Genomic DNA, 15,834 nt, shown 5'->3' with positions numbered 1-15,834 from the left:
TCATCAAGGAATCAAGAGCTGAGGAGGTCTGGGTTTGCCTGACCAAGATGTTGACTTTTCTAGTTTTCGGACCCCATGAACCAGAAAGCTTCGGCCCCAAAATTGATGCTCCATAGTGTAATTCATCCACGAGCCTTAGACCAAAATATTCGCGAGAAGAAAATGAAGAAATTTGCCGGAGACCACAAAGGGAGATAAGCTCTCTAACCCCCTGATCGGAGAAGGAAAGAGGAAACGGGTTCTGGGTTCACAACAGGTGAGTGATTCTTCTTCCCCGATTGATACCTTTCTGTACGGCTTACCGAATTGGTTGAAGCCAATTGCTACGCCTTTGTGTGTGTGAGGGCTCATGCAGTGGGTGTGCTGGAGTGGTTATCGGGCATGACTAGAAATCATGTGGGCTTTGCCCGCGCAGGTTCGAATCCTGCCGCTTACGATTTTATTTTTTTTATTTTCATTTTTTGTTTTACCGATGATTGGCGGAGAAGATGCTTAGAAGCGCACGAAAAGCCCTGAAAGCACACGAATTGAAAATGTTTCATTTTTGTTTTTTTTTACCGAGGATTGGCGGAGAAGATGCCTTGATGTCAGAAGTGCACGAAAAGCCCTGAAAGCACACAAATTGAAAAAGTGGCACTAAATTCCAATCATTTCACGTGTATCGTCCCCTCCCTTGAATTTTTCATTCCAAATTGGTGCAGATGAAACTGTCCATGTCATCCAGAATTGAGCGTCCGTCCATAGGAGACTGTCACGCTCTCATTCGACGGCTGAGTTGGGCCAAATAGTATTTTTTTCGTCTCGAAGTTCCAGGTGAGGATGCGGGCAGTTTCTGGAGAAGTCAAATGCAGTGGAGTGGTGGGCTATGAAGAGGTTAGGGCATTCATTCTGGGCCTTTAATTCGAGAAACGAGTCCCTAAATCTCTAGAAAGAGACAATCTAGAACCATTTGAGTTTTTAATTCACTGCGTTATAGAAGAGTTCTGGGCTACCCTCAACCGATACCTACACATTCAAAGCAAAGTTACCACACTTTTGTAGAAGAAATCGAGGGCCGAAAATGCACGGAACAGATTTCCCCGATCGATTTAACGAAGGTAGTTTTCGAGAAATTTTGACGATCTAATTCGAGCACTATAGATCAAATTTTCCCTAAAGCTCGCGCCCATTGAGTTTCTAGGAACCTAAGGAGTAAGGGTGAAGAAGAGCTCGAGGGCCAATAAGCTCGGGGAAGGGAGAAGTTTTTAGCTCAAGCTTTTGGGTACCTCAGTTTTTGAAAATGAAAAGATCCCTCCCTATGCTCAATGACGCTGAGTGAGACAAGTTTCTTTAGCTTCGTAGAGACCAAATGAACATTTCTCATCAAGGAATCAAGAGCTGAGGAGGTCTGGGTTTGCCTGACCAAGAGGTTGACTTTTCTAGTTTTCGGACCCCATGAACCAGAAAGCTTCGGCCCCAAAATTGATGCTCCATAGTGTAATTCATCCACGAGCCTTAGACCAAAATATTCGCGGGAAGAAAATGAAGAAATTTGCCGGAGACCACAAAGGGAGATAAGCTCTCTAACCCCCTGATCGGAGAAGGAAAGAGGAAACGGGTTCTGGGTTCACAACAGGTGAGTGATTCTTCTTCCCCGATTGATACCTTTCTGTACGGCTCACCGAATTGGTTGAAGCCAATTGTTACGCCTTTGTGTGTGTGAGGGCTAATGCAGTGGGTGTGCCGGAGTGGTTATCGAGCATGACTAGAGATCATGTGGGCTTTGCCCGCGCAGGTTCGAATCCTGCCGCTCACGATTTTATTTTTTTTATTTTCATTTTTTGTTTTACCGATGATTGGCGGAGAAGATGCTTAGAAGCGCACGAAAAGCCCTGAAAGCACACGAATTGAAAATGTTTCATTTTTGTTTTTTTTTACCGAGGATTGGCGGAGAAGATGCCTTGATGTCAGAAGTGCACGAAAAGCCCTGAAAGCACACAAATTGAAAAAGTGGCACTAAAATCCAATCATTTCACGTGTATCGTCCCCTCCCTTGAATTTTTCATTCCAAATTGGTGCAGATGAAACTGTCCATGTCATCCAGAATTGAGCGTCCGTCCATAGGAGACTGTCACGCTCTCATTCGACGGCTGAGTTGGGCCAAATAGTATTTTTTTCGTCTCGAAGTTCCAGGTGAGGATGCGGGCAGTTTCTGGAGAAGTCAAATGCAGTGGAGTGGTGGGCTATGAAGAGGTTAGGGCATTCATTCTGGGCCTTTAATTCGAGAAACGAGTCCCTAAATCTCAAGAAAGAGACAATCAAGAACCATTTGAGTTTTTAATTCACTGCGTTTTAAAAGAGTTCTAGGCTACCCTCAACCGATACCTACACATTCAAAATAAAGTTACCACACTTTTGTAGAAGAAATCAAGCGCTGAAAATGCACGGAACAGATTTCCCCGATCGATTTCACGAAGGTAATTTTCGAGAAATTTTGACGATCTAATTCGAGCACTATAGATCAAATTTTCCCTAAAGCTCGCGCCCATTGAGTTTCTAGGAACCTAATGAGTAAGGGTGAAGAAGAGCTCGAGGGCCAATAAGCTCGGGGAAGGGAGAAGTTTTTAGCTCAAGCTTTTGGGTACCTCAGTTTTTGAAAATGAAAAGATCCCTCCCTATGCTCAATGACGCTGAGTGAGACAAGTTTCTTTAGCTTCGTAGAGACCAAATGAACATTTCTCATCAAGGAATCAAGAGCTGAGGAGGTCTGGGTTTGCCTGACCAAGAGGTTGACTTTTCTAGTTTTCGGACCCCATGAACCAGAAAGCTTCGGCCCCAAAATTGATGCTCCATAGTGTAATTCATCCACGAGCCTTAGACCAAAATATTCGCGGGAAGAAAATGAAGAAATTTTTCGGAGACCACAAAGGGAGATAAGCTCTCTAACCCCCTGATCGTTGAAGGAAAGAGGAAACGGGTTCTGGGTTCACAACAGGTGAGTGATTCTTCTTCCCCGATTGATACCTTTCTGTACGGCTCACCGAATTGGTTGAAGCCAATTGCTACGCCTTTGTGTGTGTGAGGGCTCATGCAGTGGGTGTGCCAGAGTGGTTATCGGGCATGACTAGAAATCATGTGGGCTTTGCCCGCGCAGGTTCGAATCCTGCCGCTCACGATTTTATTTTTTTTATTTTCATTTTTTGTTTTACCGATGATTGGCGGAGAAGATGCTTAGAAGCGCACGAAAAGCCCTGAAAGCACACGAATTGAAAATGTTTCATTTTTGTTTTTTTTTACCGAGGATTGGCGGAGAAGATGCCTTGATGTCAGAAGTGCACGAAAAGCCCTGAAAGCACACAAATTGAAAAAGTGGCACTAAAATCCAATCATTTCACGTGTATCGTCCCCTCCCTTGAATTTTTCATTCCAAATTGGTGCAGATGAAACTGTCCATGTCATCCAGAATTGAGCGTCCGTCCATAGGAGACTGTCACGCTCTCATTCGACGGCTGAGTTGGGCCAAATAGTATTTTTTTCGTCTCGAAGTTCCAGGTGAGGATGCGGGCAGTTTCTGGAGGAGTCAAATGCAGTGGAGTGGTGGGCTATGAAGACGTTAGGGCATTCATTCTCGGCCTTTAATTCGAGAAACGAGTCCCTAAATCTCAAGAAAGAGACAATCAAGAACCATTTGAGTTTTTAATTCACTGCGTTTTAGAAGAGTTCTAGGCTACCCTCAACCGCTACCTACACATTCAAAGCAAAGTTACCACACTTTTGTAGAAGAAATCGAGGGCTGAAAATGCACGGAACAGATTTCCTCGATCGATTTCACGAAGGTAGTTTTCGAGAAATTTTGACGATCTAATTCGAGCACTATAGATCAAATTTTCCCTAAAGCTCGCGCCCAATTAGTTTCTAGGAACCTAAGGAGTAAGGGTGAAGAAGAGCTCGAGGGCCAATAAGCTCGGGGAAGGGAGAAGTTTTTAGCTCAAGCTTTTGGGTACGTCAGTTTTTGAAAATGAAAAGATCCCTCCCCATGCTCAATGACGCTGAGTGAGACCAGTTTCTTTAGCTTCGTAGAGACCAAATGAACATTTCTCATCAAGGAATCAAGAGCTGATGAGGTCTGGGTTTGCCTAACCAAGAGGTTGAGTTTTCTAGTTTTCGGACCCCATGAACCAGAAAGCTTCGGCCCCAAAATTGATGCTCCATAGTGTAATTCATCCACGAGCCTTAGACCAAAATATTCGCGGGAAGAAAATGAAGAAATTTGCCGGAGACCACAAAGGGAGATAAGCTCTCTAACCCCCTGATCGGAGAAGGAAAGAGGAAACGGGTTCTGGGTTCACAACAGGTGAGTGATTCTTCTTCCCCGATTGATACCTTTCTGTACGGCTTACCGAATTGGTTGAAGCCAATTGCTACGCCTTTGTGTGTGTGAGGGCTCATGCGGTGGGCGTGCCGGAGTGGTTATCGGGCATGACTAGAAATCATGTGGGCTTTGCCCGCGCAGGTTCGAATCCTGCCGCTCACGATTTTATTTTTTTTATTTTCATTTTTTGTTTTACCGATGATTGGCGGAGAAGATGCTTAGAAGCGCACGAAAAGCCCTGAAAGCACACGAATTGAAAATGTTTCATTTTTGTTTTTTTTTACCGAGGATTGGCGGAGAAGATGCCTTGATGTCAGAAGTGCACGAAAAGCCCTGAAAGCACACAAATTGAAAAAGTGGCACTAAAATCCAATCATTTCATGTGTATCGTCCCCTCCCTTGAATTTTTCATTCCAAATTGGTGCAGATGAAACTGTCCATGTCATCCAGAATTGAGCGTCCGTCCATAGGAGACTGTCACGCTCTCATTCGACGGCTGAGTTGGGCCAAATAGTATTTTTTTCGCCTCGAAGTTCCAGGTGAGGATGCGGGAAGTTTCTGGAGAAGTCAAATGCAGTGGAGTGGTGGGCTATGAAGAGGTTAGGGCATTCATTCTGGGCCTTTAATTCGAGAAACGAGTCCCTAAATCTCAAGAAAGAGACAATCAAGAACCATTTGAGTTTTGAATTCACTGCATTTTAGAAGAGTTCTGGGCTACCCTCAACCGATACCTACACATTCAAAGCAAAGTTACCACACTTTTGTAGAAGAAATCGAGGGCTGAAAATGCACGGAACAGATTTCCCCGATCGATTTCACGAAGGTAGTTTTCGAGAAATTTTGACGATCTAATTCGAGCACTATAGATCAAATTTTCCCTAAAGCTTGCGCCCATTGAGTTTCTAGGAACCTAAGGAGTAAGGGTGAAGAAGAGCTCGAGGGCCAATAAACTCGGGGAAGGGAGAAGTTTTTAGCTCAAGCTTTTGGGTACGTCAGTTTTTGAAAATGAAAAGATCCCTCCCCATGCTCAATGACGCTGAGTGAGACCAGTTTCTTTAGCTTCGTAGAGACCAAATGAACATTTCTCATCAAGGAATCAAGAGCTGATCAGGTCTGGGTTTGCCTGACCAAGAGGTTGACTTTTCTAGTTTTCGGACCCCATGAACCAGAAAGCTTCGGCCCCAAAATTGATGCTCCATAGTGTAATTCATCCACGAGCCTTAGACCAAAATATTCGCGGGAAGAAAATGAAGAAATTTGCCGGAGACCACAAAGGGAGATAAGCTCTCTAACCCCCTGATCGGAGAAGGAAAGAGGAAACGGGTTCTGGGTTCACAACAGGTGAGTGATTCTTCTTGCCCGATTGATACCTTTCTGTACGGCTTACCGAATTGGTTGAAGCCAATTGCTACGCCTTTGTGTGTGTGAGGGCTCATGCGGTGGGCGTGCCGGAGTGGTTATCGGGCATGACTAGAAATCATGTGGGCTTTGCCCGCGCAGGTTCGAATCCTGCCGCTCACGATTTTATTTTTTTGATTTTCATTTTTTGTTTTACCGATGATTGGCGGAGAAGATGCTTAGAAGCGCACGAAAAGCCGTGAAAGCACACGAATTGAAAATGTTTTATTTTTGTTTTTTTTTACCGAGGATTGGCGGAGAAGATGCCTTGATGTCAGAAGTGCACGAAAAGCCCTGAAAGCACACAAATTGAAAAAGTGGCACTAAAATCCAATCATTTCACGTGTATCGTCCCCTCCCTTGAATTTTTCATTCCAAATTGGTGCAGATGAAACTGTCCATGTCATCCAGAATTGAGCGTCCGTCCATAGGAGACTGTCACGCTCTCATTCGACTGCTGAGTTGGGCCAAATAGTATTTTTTTCGTCTCGAAGTTCCAGGTGAGGATGCGGGCAGTTTCTGGAGAAGTCAAATGCAGTGGAGTGGTGGGCTATGAAGAGGTTAGGGCATTCATTCTGGGCCTTTAATTCGAGAAACGAGTCCCTAAATCTCAAGAAAGAGACAATCAAGAACCATTTGAGTTTTTAATTCACTGCGTTATAGAAGAGTTCTAGGCTACCCTCAACCGATACCTACACATTCAAAGCAAAGTTACCACACTTTTGTAGAAGAAATCGAGGGCTAAAAATGCACGGAACAGATTTCCCCGATCGATTTCACGAAGGTAGTTTTCGAGAAATTTTGACGATCTAATTCGAGCACTATAGATCAAATTTTCCCTAAAGCTCGCGCCCATTGAGTTTCTAGGAACCTAAGGAGTAAGGGTGAAGAAGAGCTCGAGGGCCAATAAGCTCGGGGAAGGGAGAAGTTTTTAGCTCAAGCTTTTGGGTACGTCAGTTTTTGAAAATGAAAAGATCCCTCCCTATGCTCAATGACGCTGAGTGAGACCAGTTTCTTTAGCTTCGTAGAGACCAAATGAACATTTCTCATCAAGGAATCAAGAGGTGAGGAGGTCTGGGTTTGCCTCACCAAGAGGTTGACTTTTCTTGTTTTCGGACCCCATGAACCAGAAAGCTTTGGCCCCAAAATTGATGCTCCATAGTGTAATTCATCCACGAGCCTTAGACCAAAATATTCGCGGGAAGAAAATGAAGAAATTTTCCGGAGACCACAAAGGGAGATAAGCTCTCTAACCCCCTGATCGAAGAAGGAAAGAGGAAACGGTTCTGGGTTCACAACAGGTGAGTGATTCTTCTTCCCCGATTGATACCTTTCTGTACGGCTTACCGAATTGGTTGAAGCCAATTGCTACGCCTTTGTGTGTGTGAGGGCTCATGCGGTGGGCGTGCCGGAGTGGTTATCGGGCATGACTAGAAATCATGTGGGCTTTGCCCGCGCAGGTTCGAATCCTGCCGCTCACGATTTTATTTTTTTTATTTTCATTTTTTGTTTTACCGATGATTGGCGGAGAAGATGCTTAGAAGCGCACGAAAAGCCGTGAAAGCACACGAATTGAAAATGTTTCATTTTTGTTTTTTTTACCGAGGATTGGCGGAGAAGATGCCTTGATGTCAGAAGTGCACGAAAAGCCCTGAAAGCACACAAATTGAAAAAGTGGCACTAAAATCCAATCATTTCACGTGTATCGTCCCCTCCCTTGAATTTTTCATTCCAAATTGGTGCAGATGAAACTGTCCATGTCATCCAGAATTGAGCGTCCGTCCATAGGAGACTGTCACGCTCTCATTCGACGGCTGAGTTGGGCCAAATAGTATTTTTTTCGTCTCGAAGTTCCAGGTGAGGATGCGGGCAGTTTCTGGAGAAGTCAAATGCAGTGGAGTGGTGGGCTATGAAGAGGTTAGGGCATTCATTCTGGGCCTTTAATTCGAGAAACGAGTCCCTAAATCTCAAGAAAGAGACAATCAAGAACCATTTGAGTTTTTTATTCGTTGCGTTTTAGAAGAGTTCTGGGCTACCCTCAACCGATACCTACACATTCAAAGCAAAGTTACCACACTTTTGTAGAAGAAATCGAGGGCTAAAAATGCACGGAACAGATTTCCCCGATCGATTTCACGAAGGTAGTTTTCGAGAAATTTTGACGATCTAATTCGAGCACTATAGATCAAATTTTCCCTAAAGCTCGCGCCCATTGAGTTTCTAGGAACCTAAGGAGTAAGGGTGAAGAAGAGCTCGAGGGCCAATAAGCTCGGGGAAGGGAGAAGTTTTTAGCTCAAGCTTTTGGGTACGTCAGTTTTTGAAAATGAAAAGATCCCTCCCTATGCTCAATGACGCTGAGTGAGACCAGTTTCTTTAGCTTCGTAGAGACCAAATGAACATTTCTCATCAAGGAATCAAGAGGTGAGGAGGTCTGGGTTTGCCTCACCAAGAGGTTGACTTTTCTAGTTTTCGGACCCCATGAACCAGAAAGCTTTGGCCCCAAAATTGATGCTCCATAGTGTAATTCATCCACGAGCCTTAGACCAAAATATTCGCGGGAAGAAAATGAAGAAATTTTCCGGAGACCACAAAGGGAGATAAGCTCTCTAACCCCCTGATCGAAGAAGGAAAGAGGAAACGGTTCTGGGTTCACAACAGGTGAGTGATTCTTCTTCCCCGATTGATACCTTTCTGTACGGCTTACCGAATTGGTTGAAGCCAATTGCTACGCCTTTGTGTGTGTGAGGGCTCATGCGGTGGGCGTGCCGGAGTGGTTATCGGGCATGACTAGAAATCATGTGGGCTTTGCCCGCGCAGGTTCGAATCCTGCCGCTCACGATTTTATTTTTTTTATTTTCATTTTTTGTTTTACCGATGATTGGCGGAGAAGATGCTTAGAAGCGCACGAAAAGCCGTGAAAGCACACGAATTGAAAATGTTTCATTTTTGTTTTTTTTACCGAGGATTGGCGGAGAAGATGCCTTGATGTCAGAAGTGCACGAAAAGCCCTGAAAGCACACAAATTGAAAAAGTGGCACTAAAATCCAATCATTTCACGTGTATCGTCCCCTCCCTTGAATTTTTCATTCCAAATTGGTGCAGATGAAACTGTCCATGTCATCCAGAATTGAGCGTCCGTCCATAGGAGACTGTCACGCTCTCATTCGACGGCTGAGTTGGGCCAAATAGTATTTTTTTCGTCTCGAAGTTCCAGGTGAGGATGCGGGCAGTTTCTGGAGAAGTCAAATGCAGTGGAGTGGTGGGCTATGAAGAGGTTAGGGCATTCATTCTGGGCCTTTAATTCGAGAAACGAGTCCCTAAATCTCAAGAAAGAGACAATCAAGAACCATTTGAGTTTTTTATTCGTTGCGTTTTAGAAGAGTTCTGGGCTACCCTCAACCGATACCTACACATTCAAAGCAAAGTTACCACACTTTTGTAGAAGAAATCGAGGGCTAAAAATGCACGGAACAGATTTCCCCGATCGATTTCACGAAGGTAGTTTTCGAGAAATTTTGACGATCTAATTCGAGCACTATAGATCAAATTTTCCCTAAAGCTCGCGCCCATTGAGTTTCTAGGAACCTAAGGAGTAAGGGTGAAGAAGAGCTCGAGGGCCAATAAGCTCGGGTAGGGAGAAGTTTTTAGCTCAAGCTTTTGGGTACGTCAGTTTTTGAAAATGAAAAGATCCCTCCCTATGCTCAATGACGCTGAGTGAGACCAGTTTCTTTAGCTTCGTAGAGACCAAATGAACATTTCTCATCAAGGAATCAAGAGGTGAGGAGGTCTGGGTTTGCCTCACCAAGAGGTTGACTTTTCTTGTTTTCGGACCCCATGAACCAGAAAGCTTTGGCCCCAAAATTGATGCTCCATAGTGTAATTCATCCACGAGCCTTAGACCAAAATATTCGCGGGAAGAAAATGAAGAAATTTTCCGGAGACCACAAAGGGAGATAAGCTCTCTAACCCCCTGATCGAAGAAGGAAAGAGGAAACGGTTCTGGGTTCACAACAGGTGAGTGATTCTTCTTCCCCGATTGATACCTTTCTGTACGGCTTACCGAATTGGTTGAAGCCAATTGCTACGCCTTTGTGTGTGTGAGGGCTCATGCGGTGGGCGTGCCGGAGTGGTTATCGGGCATGACTAGAAATCATGTGGGCTTTGCCCGCGCAGGTTCGAATCCTGCCGCTCACGATTTTATTTTTTTTATTTTCATTTTTTGTTTTACCGATGATTGGCGGAGAAGATGCTTAGAAGCGCACGAAAAGCCGTGAAAGCACACGAATTGAAAATGTTTCATTTTTGTTTTTTTTACCGAGGATTGGCGGAGAAGATGCCTTGATGTCAGAAGTGCACGAAAAGCCCTGAAAGCACACAAATTGAAAAAGTGGCACTAAAATCCAATCATTTCACGTGTATCGTCCCCTCCCTTGAATTTTTCATTCCAAATTGGTGCAGATGAAACATTCCATGTCATCCAGAATTGAGCGTCCGTCCATAGGAGACTGTCACGCTCTCATTCGACGGCTGAGTTGGGCCAAATAGTATTTTTTTCGTCTCGAAGTTCCAGGTGAGGATGCGGGCAGTTTCTGGAGAAGTCAAATGCAGTGGAGTGGTGGGCTATGAAGAGGTTAGGGCATTCATTCTGGGCCTTTAATTCGAGAAACGAGTCCCTAAATCTCAAGAAAGAGACAATCAAGAACCATTTGAGTTTTTTATTCGTTGCGTTTTAGAAGAGTTCTGGGCTACCCTCAACCGATACCTACACATTCAAAGCAAAGTTACCACACTTTTGTAGAAGAAATCGAGGGCTGAAAATGCACGGAACAGATTTCCCCGTTCGATTTTACGAAGGTAGTTTTCGAGAAATTTTGACGATCTAATTCGAGCACTATAGATCAAATTTTCCCTAAAGCTCGCGCCCATTGAGTTTCTAGGAACCTAAGGAGTAAGGGTGAAGAAGAGCTCGAGGGCCAATAAGCTCGGGGAAGGGAGAAGTTTTTAGCTCAAGCTTTTGGGTACGTCAGTTTTTGAAAATGAAAAGATCCCTCCCTATGCTCAATGACGCTGAGTGAGACCAGTTTCTTTAGCTTCGTAGAGACCAAATGAACATTTCTCATCAAGGAATCAAGAGCTGAGGAGGTCTGGGTTTGCCTGACCAAGAGGTTGACTTTTCTAGTTTTCGGACCCCATGAACCAGAAAGCTTCGGCCCCAAAATTGATGCTCCATAGTGTAATTCATCCACGAGCCTTAGACCAAAATATTCGCGGGAAGAAAATGAAGAAATTTGCCGGAGACCACAAAGGGAGATAAGCTCTCTAACCCCCTGATCGGAGAAGGAAAGAGGAAACGGGTTCTGGGTTCACAACAGGTGAGTGATTCTTCTTCCCCGATTGATACCTTTCTGTACGGCTTACCGAATTGGTTGAAGCCAATTGCTACGCCTTTGTGTGTGTGAGGGCTCATGCGGTGGGCGTGCCGGAGTGGTTATCGGGCATGACTAGAAATCATGTTGGCTTTGCCCGCGCAGGTTCGAATCGTGCCGCTCACGATTTTATTTTTTTTATTTTCATTTTTTGTTTTACCGATGATTGGCGGAGAAGATGCTTAGAAGCGCACGAAAAGCCCTGAAAGCGCACGAAAAGCCCTGAAAGCACACGAATTGAAAATGTTTCATTTTTGTTTTTTTTACCGAGGATTGGCGGAGAAGATGCCTTGATGTCAGAAGTGCACGAAAAGCCCTGAAAGCACACAAATTGAAAAAGTTGCACTAAAATCCAATCATTTCACGTGTATCGTCCCCTCCCTTGAATTTTTCATTCCAAATTGGTGCAGATGAAACTGTCCATGTCATCCAGAATTGAGCGTCCGTCCATAGGAGACTGTCACGCTCTCATTCGACGGCTGAGTTGGGCCAAATAGTATTTTTTTCGTCTCGAAGTTCCAGGTGAGGATGCGGGCAGTTTCTGGAGAAGTCAAATGCAGTGGAGTGGTGGGCTATGAAGAGGTTAGGGCATTCATTCTGGGCCTTTAATTCGAGAAACGAGTCCCTAAATCTCAAGAAAGAGACAATCAAGAACCATTTGAGTTTTTAATTCACTGCATTTTAGAAGAGTTCTGGGCTACCCTCAACCGATACCTACACATTCAAAGCAAAGTTACCACACTTTTGTAGAAGAAATCGAGGGCTGAAAATGCACGGAACAGATTTCCCCGATCGATTTCACGAAGGTAGTTTTCGAGAAATTTTGACGATCTAATTCGAGCACTATAGATCAAATTTTCCCTAAAGCTCGCGCCCATTGAGTTTCTAGGAACCTAAGGAGTAAGGGTGAAGAAGAGCTCGAGGGCCAATAAGCTCGGGGAAGGGAGAAGTTTTTAGCTCAAGCTTTTGGGTACGTCAGTTTTTGAAAATGAAAAGATCCCTCCCCATGCTCAATGACGCTGAGTGAGACCGGTTTCTTTAGCTTCGTAGAGACCAAATGAACATTTCTCATCAAGGAATCAAGAGCTGAGGAGGTCTGGGTTTGCCTGACCAAGAGGTTGACTTTTCTAGTTTTCGGACCGCATGAACCAGAAAGCTTCGGCCCCAAAATTGATGCTCCATAGTGTAATTCATCCACGAGCCTTAGACCAAAATATTCGCGGGAAGAAAATGAAGAAATTGATGCTCGGTTCTTAACCCTTAGTGAGCATGCACTTATCTTTATTATAGATTTTAACGTCTACCTCATTTTATGACGTTGAAAATAACCTATAACATGCTTTATATAACAATTTATATAATCATCCATTCCATGCAATAATATAACAATTTATATCTATCACTCATGGAACCCTAAGACATGCATACTATACATTATAACACTTATAACATACTTGGAATGCATGAAACATGCTTAGCCTATGGTGGGATTTTAAATCTATATGACATACTTTATGCATATACATTTTCTATTTAATTAAAACATACATTCATAATGCATAATTAATTTAACACACTAAAGTGGGTTGGTTTTGGCATTTTAAAGCAAGCAATTAACTAAATTATTATATTAATAATTAAAAATAACTTGAGCCGCTCCCGAGGATCACGAACTGGACAAACCAACCCTTAAAAACGTTCAATCGGTCCCCAACGACAGAAAAAACACCCGAACCGCCTCTTCCATCTTCTTCGGTTCAGCTTGCTTATCTCTTCCATTTTCGATCAATTACAACCTAAAATGGACTCTAATGACTCCATAAAAATTACAGACATTTCTTCATTCATTAAAGCCCATACACCTTGGGCTTATTACAATAATTGTATCAAATGGAAGCATAAAAAAATGCCAAAACCAAAACCATCCACTTTAGCAACCACAAATTTCATGCATGAAATGGTACCCACCATGATCAAATTAATGTAAATAAAGTGCCTAAAACTTGCTCTGATACCAATTGATGGTGTTAATATAACACATGCAGAAGCAATTTGGATCTTAGGCACTTTTAGAACATCAATTATTGTAAATAACTAGCATGTTCATAAGTATTAAAACTTAATGAGTTTAAATACTAACCTTTTGTAGTTCAAACTCCTTTTGCCTCACGAACCGGTTTCGAACCACCACTAGTGTCTTCTCCACTATCCTCCGGCCTTAGAACGGGATTGTGGAATCCAGTGAGTGACTAAACTTGGGAGGGATTTTGTATATGTGAAAGAGAGTGTTTGTGAGAGGTTTTCCTCAAGGTTTTTCATCAAGATGAAGAATCCCTTCCAAGTATCATGATCACTCTATTTAAAGAGTCAAGTTTGCATGTTCATGCAAACTTGAGATCACCAAATTTTGACACTTAAAATTCCACTCAAATGTTTGGGATTATGTGGCAAGCATGCATGTTTGAGTTAACAAAATTTTGACACTCAAAATTCCACTCTCACTTGTGGGGTTTATTTGGCAAACATGCAAGTTTGGTTAAACCAAATTTTGACACCTCAAAATTCCACTAACATGGATTTTTCCATTAGATGAAAGTCAACATTTTGACTTTCTTCATTTTAATTCAACAATTAATTTGAATAATGAATTTCAAATTAAAGTAACATTAAATGATTAATTAAACTATTTAATTAATATTTAATATTAATTCAAATGTCAATCCCAATCAATTCCGACACATAATTGATTAAGATATTTAAATCTTATTTAAATATCTCAGATTCTCTCTTTTCGTTTAATTCGTAAATAAAACAAAATTGCGGTTAAATATATCGTATATATGTAACGCATATTCCCTAATTTGAATTCGAACACTTCGAACTCACTCGTCAAACTGTTCTATGGTTTAGTCCGATATGAGCTAGCAGAGGGACCTAATGGACCTATAGATCATGGGCTCCAACGATCCAAGATTAACCGATTAAACTCATTAACCTGGTTAACCAACATTCGTTAACTACTAGGACACTCCACTATAGCCTAGTAGTTGCACTCCCCTCACTATAGATATATTTCTGTCCATCTGATATAACCATGATTAGTAAGTCGATCCTTCACAGGTTGTTCGTAACTAGAGATTGGTCAATTTACCGTTTTACCCCTGAAGTTACTTCTTGTTCCTTATGTCTCACTGATCCTCTAATGAACAATTGGTTTGTGGTCCAACCAGTAAACCGAATCCCTCTCAGGCCAATGAGAGGGTGGGGACCCTTGTTCAAGACCTGGAGTCAGTGCTTAAGGGAACTACCTTTCTTCTATCCCTAAAAGTGGGTAGCAGTGAATTCCGTCTTGCACCCCACGTCCCCAGCCATTCACCCAGTCTTACCCCTGAAATGGGAGGCCTGTTGAGTTGGCGAACTAGAGCCACTCTCACCCATGCAAATCTAAGGATAATTCCGAATAAACAGGAGTTCATGGTTAGCTCAGGATTAAAACCGAGTTACCTAGGTTATCGAATGAAAAGAAAATCAGTCTCAACAGTAAACGACTTTATAAAGTGAGAGTGGTTTTCTTCATGGTCCGATCTTATGCAATACTCATTGCATAGGACGCCCCCACTCACATGTCTCCACATGCACAATTTAGTGATCACATTGTTTATATCATATACAAAAGTGGGCCGCATCCATAGTGTCCCCAGAATAAGGTACTCAGCCTTATCCTTATACTATAGATCATTTTGACTATATACTTGAACTTGATCCACTCTTATGTCTCTATATATAGTTCAAGTAATCATACTATAGCCAGAGTGTTCTTAGTTTATTGGATTTAGATTAATGATCGTAAAGTTCACTTTATTCAATAACAAATTTTACTGAATAAACATCAATAATAACTTTATTGAAAATAGAATATATCTTTGTTTACAAACTATGAGTTTTAGGACATAAAACCCAACAAACTCCCACTTGGACTAAAACTCTAGTGGGGTTTTATAACGTTGAGGAGAGAGAAATACAATAAACTTGGGCATCACATACTCATGCCTTTTCTCCCACTTGCCCTAGATTACATAACTCGTAGTCCTAGACTCACTAAGTGCCCTTCAAACACTTTAGCCGTGAGGGGCTTTGTAAATGGATCAGCAATGTTGTGTTCTGAAGCTATCTGTGTGACAATCACATCTCCTTGTTGCACAATCTCCCTTATGAGATGATATTTGCGCTCAATATGTTTTCCTCGCTTATGGCTTCTTGGTTCTTTTGAATTTGCAACTGCTCCACTGTTATCACAATAAAGAGTGACGGGAAGATGCATATTTGGAACGACTTCCAAATCAGTTAAGAACTTCCTAAGCCATACAGATTCTTTCGCTGCTTCACAAGCAGCAACATACTCAACCTCCATGGTGGAATCAGCAATGCAACCTTGCTTTATGCTTCTCCATATTATTGCTCCTCCGTTCAGAGTGAAGACAGATCCTGATGTCGATTTCCTCGAATCTACATCGGTCTGAAAATCTGAGTCAGTGTACCCTGTAAGGATCAGATCCTTAGCACCGTACATTAGCATATAGTCCCTTGTTCTCCTAAGATACTTGAGGATATTCTTAACGGCAGTCCAATGAGCACGTCCCGGATTGGACTGATATCTGC

The 15,834-nt window shown here is 42.7% G+C and overlaps 9 non-coding genes across 9 annotated transcripts; all 9 read left to right on the top strand.

Annotated features, from left to right (window-relative positions):
- Positions 1-354: 354 nt before the first annotated feature.
- TRNAS-AGA (transfer RNA serine (anticodon AGA)) lies at positions 355-436 on the top strand. The gene has a single exon. It is a non-coding gene; the product is annotated as a tRNA-Ser (tRNA).
- Positions 437-1,713: 1,277 nt separating this feature from the next.
- Positions 1,714-1,795, top strand: TRNAS-AGA (transfer RNA serine (anticodon AGA)). Its single transcript has one exon. It is a non-coding gene; the product is annotated as a tRNA-Ser (tRNA).
- Positions 1,796-3,072: 1,277 nt separating this feature from the next.
- On the top strand, positions 3,073-3,154 carry TRNAS-AGA (transfer RNA serine (anticodon AGA)). The gene has a single exon. It is a non-coding gene; the product is annotated as a tRNA-Ser (tRNA).
- A 1,277-nt stretch (positions 3,155-4,431) lies between these two features.
- Positions 4,432-4,513, top strand: TRNAS-AGA (transfer RNA serine (anticodon AGA)). Its single transcript has one exon. It is a non-coding gene; the product is annotated as a tRNA-Ser (tRNA).
- Positions 4,514-5,790: 1,277 nt separating this feature from the next.
- TRNAS-AGA (transfer RNA serine (anticodon AGA)) lies at positions 5,791-5,872 on the top strand. The gene has a single exon. It is a non-coding gene; the product is annotated as a tRNA-Ser (tRNA).
- A 1,276-nt stretch (positions 5,873-7,148) lies between these two features.
- On the top strand, positions 7,149-7,230 carry TRNAS-AGA (transfer RNA serine (anticodon AGA)). Its single transcript has one exon. It is a non-coding gene; the product is annotated as a tRNA-Ser (tRNA).
- Positions 7,231-8,505: 1,275 nt separating this feature from the next.
- Positions 8,506-8,587, top strand: TRNAS-AGA (transfer RNA serine (anticodon AGA)). The gene has a single exon. It is a non-coding gene; the product is annotated as a tRNA-Ser (tRNA).
- Positions 8,588-9,861: 1,274 nt separating this feature from the next.
- On the top strand, positions 9,862-9,943 carry TRNAS-AGA (transfer RNA serine (anticodon AGA)). The gene has a single exon. It is a non-coding gene; the product is annotated as a tRNA-Ser (tRNA).
- Positions 9,944-11,219: 1,276 nt separating this feature from the next.
- On the top strand, positions 11,220-11,301 carry TRNAS-AGA (transfer RNA serine (anticodon AGA)). Its single transcript has one exon. It is a non-coding gene; the product is annotated as a tRNA-Ser (tRNA).
- Positions 11,302-15,834: the final 4,533 nt, after the last annotated feature.

Source organism: Cucurbita pepo, chromosome 2, assembly GCF_057944985.1.
Source record: "Cucurbita pepo subsp. pepo isolate OVF chromosome 2, ASM5794498v1, whole genome shotgun sequence".
NCBI lineage: Eukaryota > Viridiplantae > Streptophyta > Magnoliopsida > Cucurbitales > Cucurbitaceae > Cucurbita > Cucurbita pepo.
The sequence above is the reverse complement of the archived record's forward strand: the minus strand, read 5'-3'. Positions and strand labels throughout refer to the sequence as shown.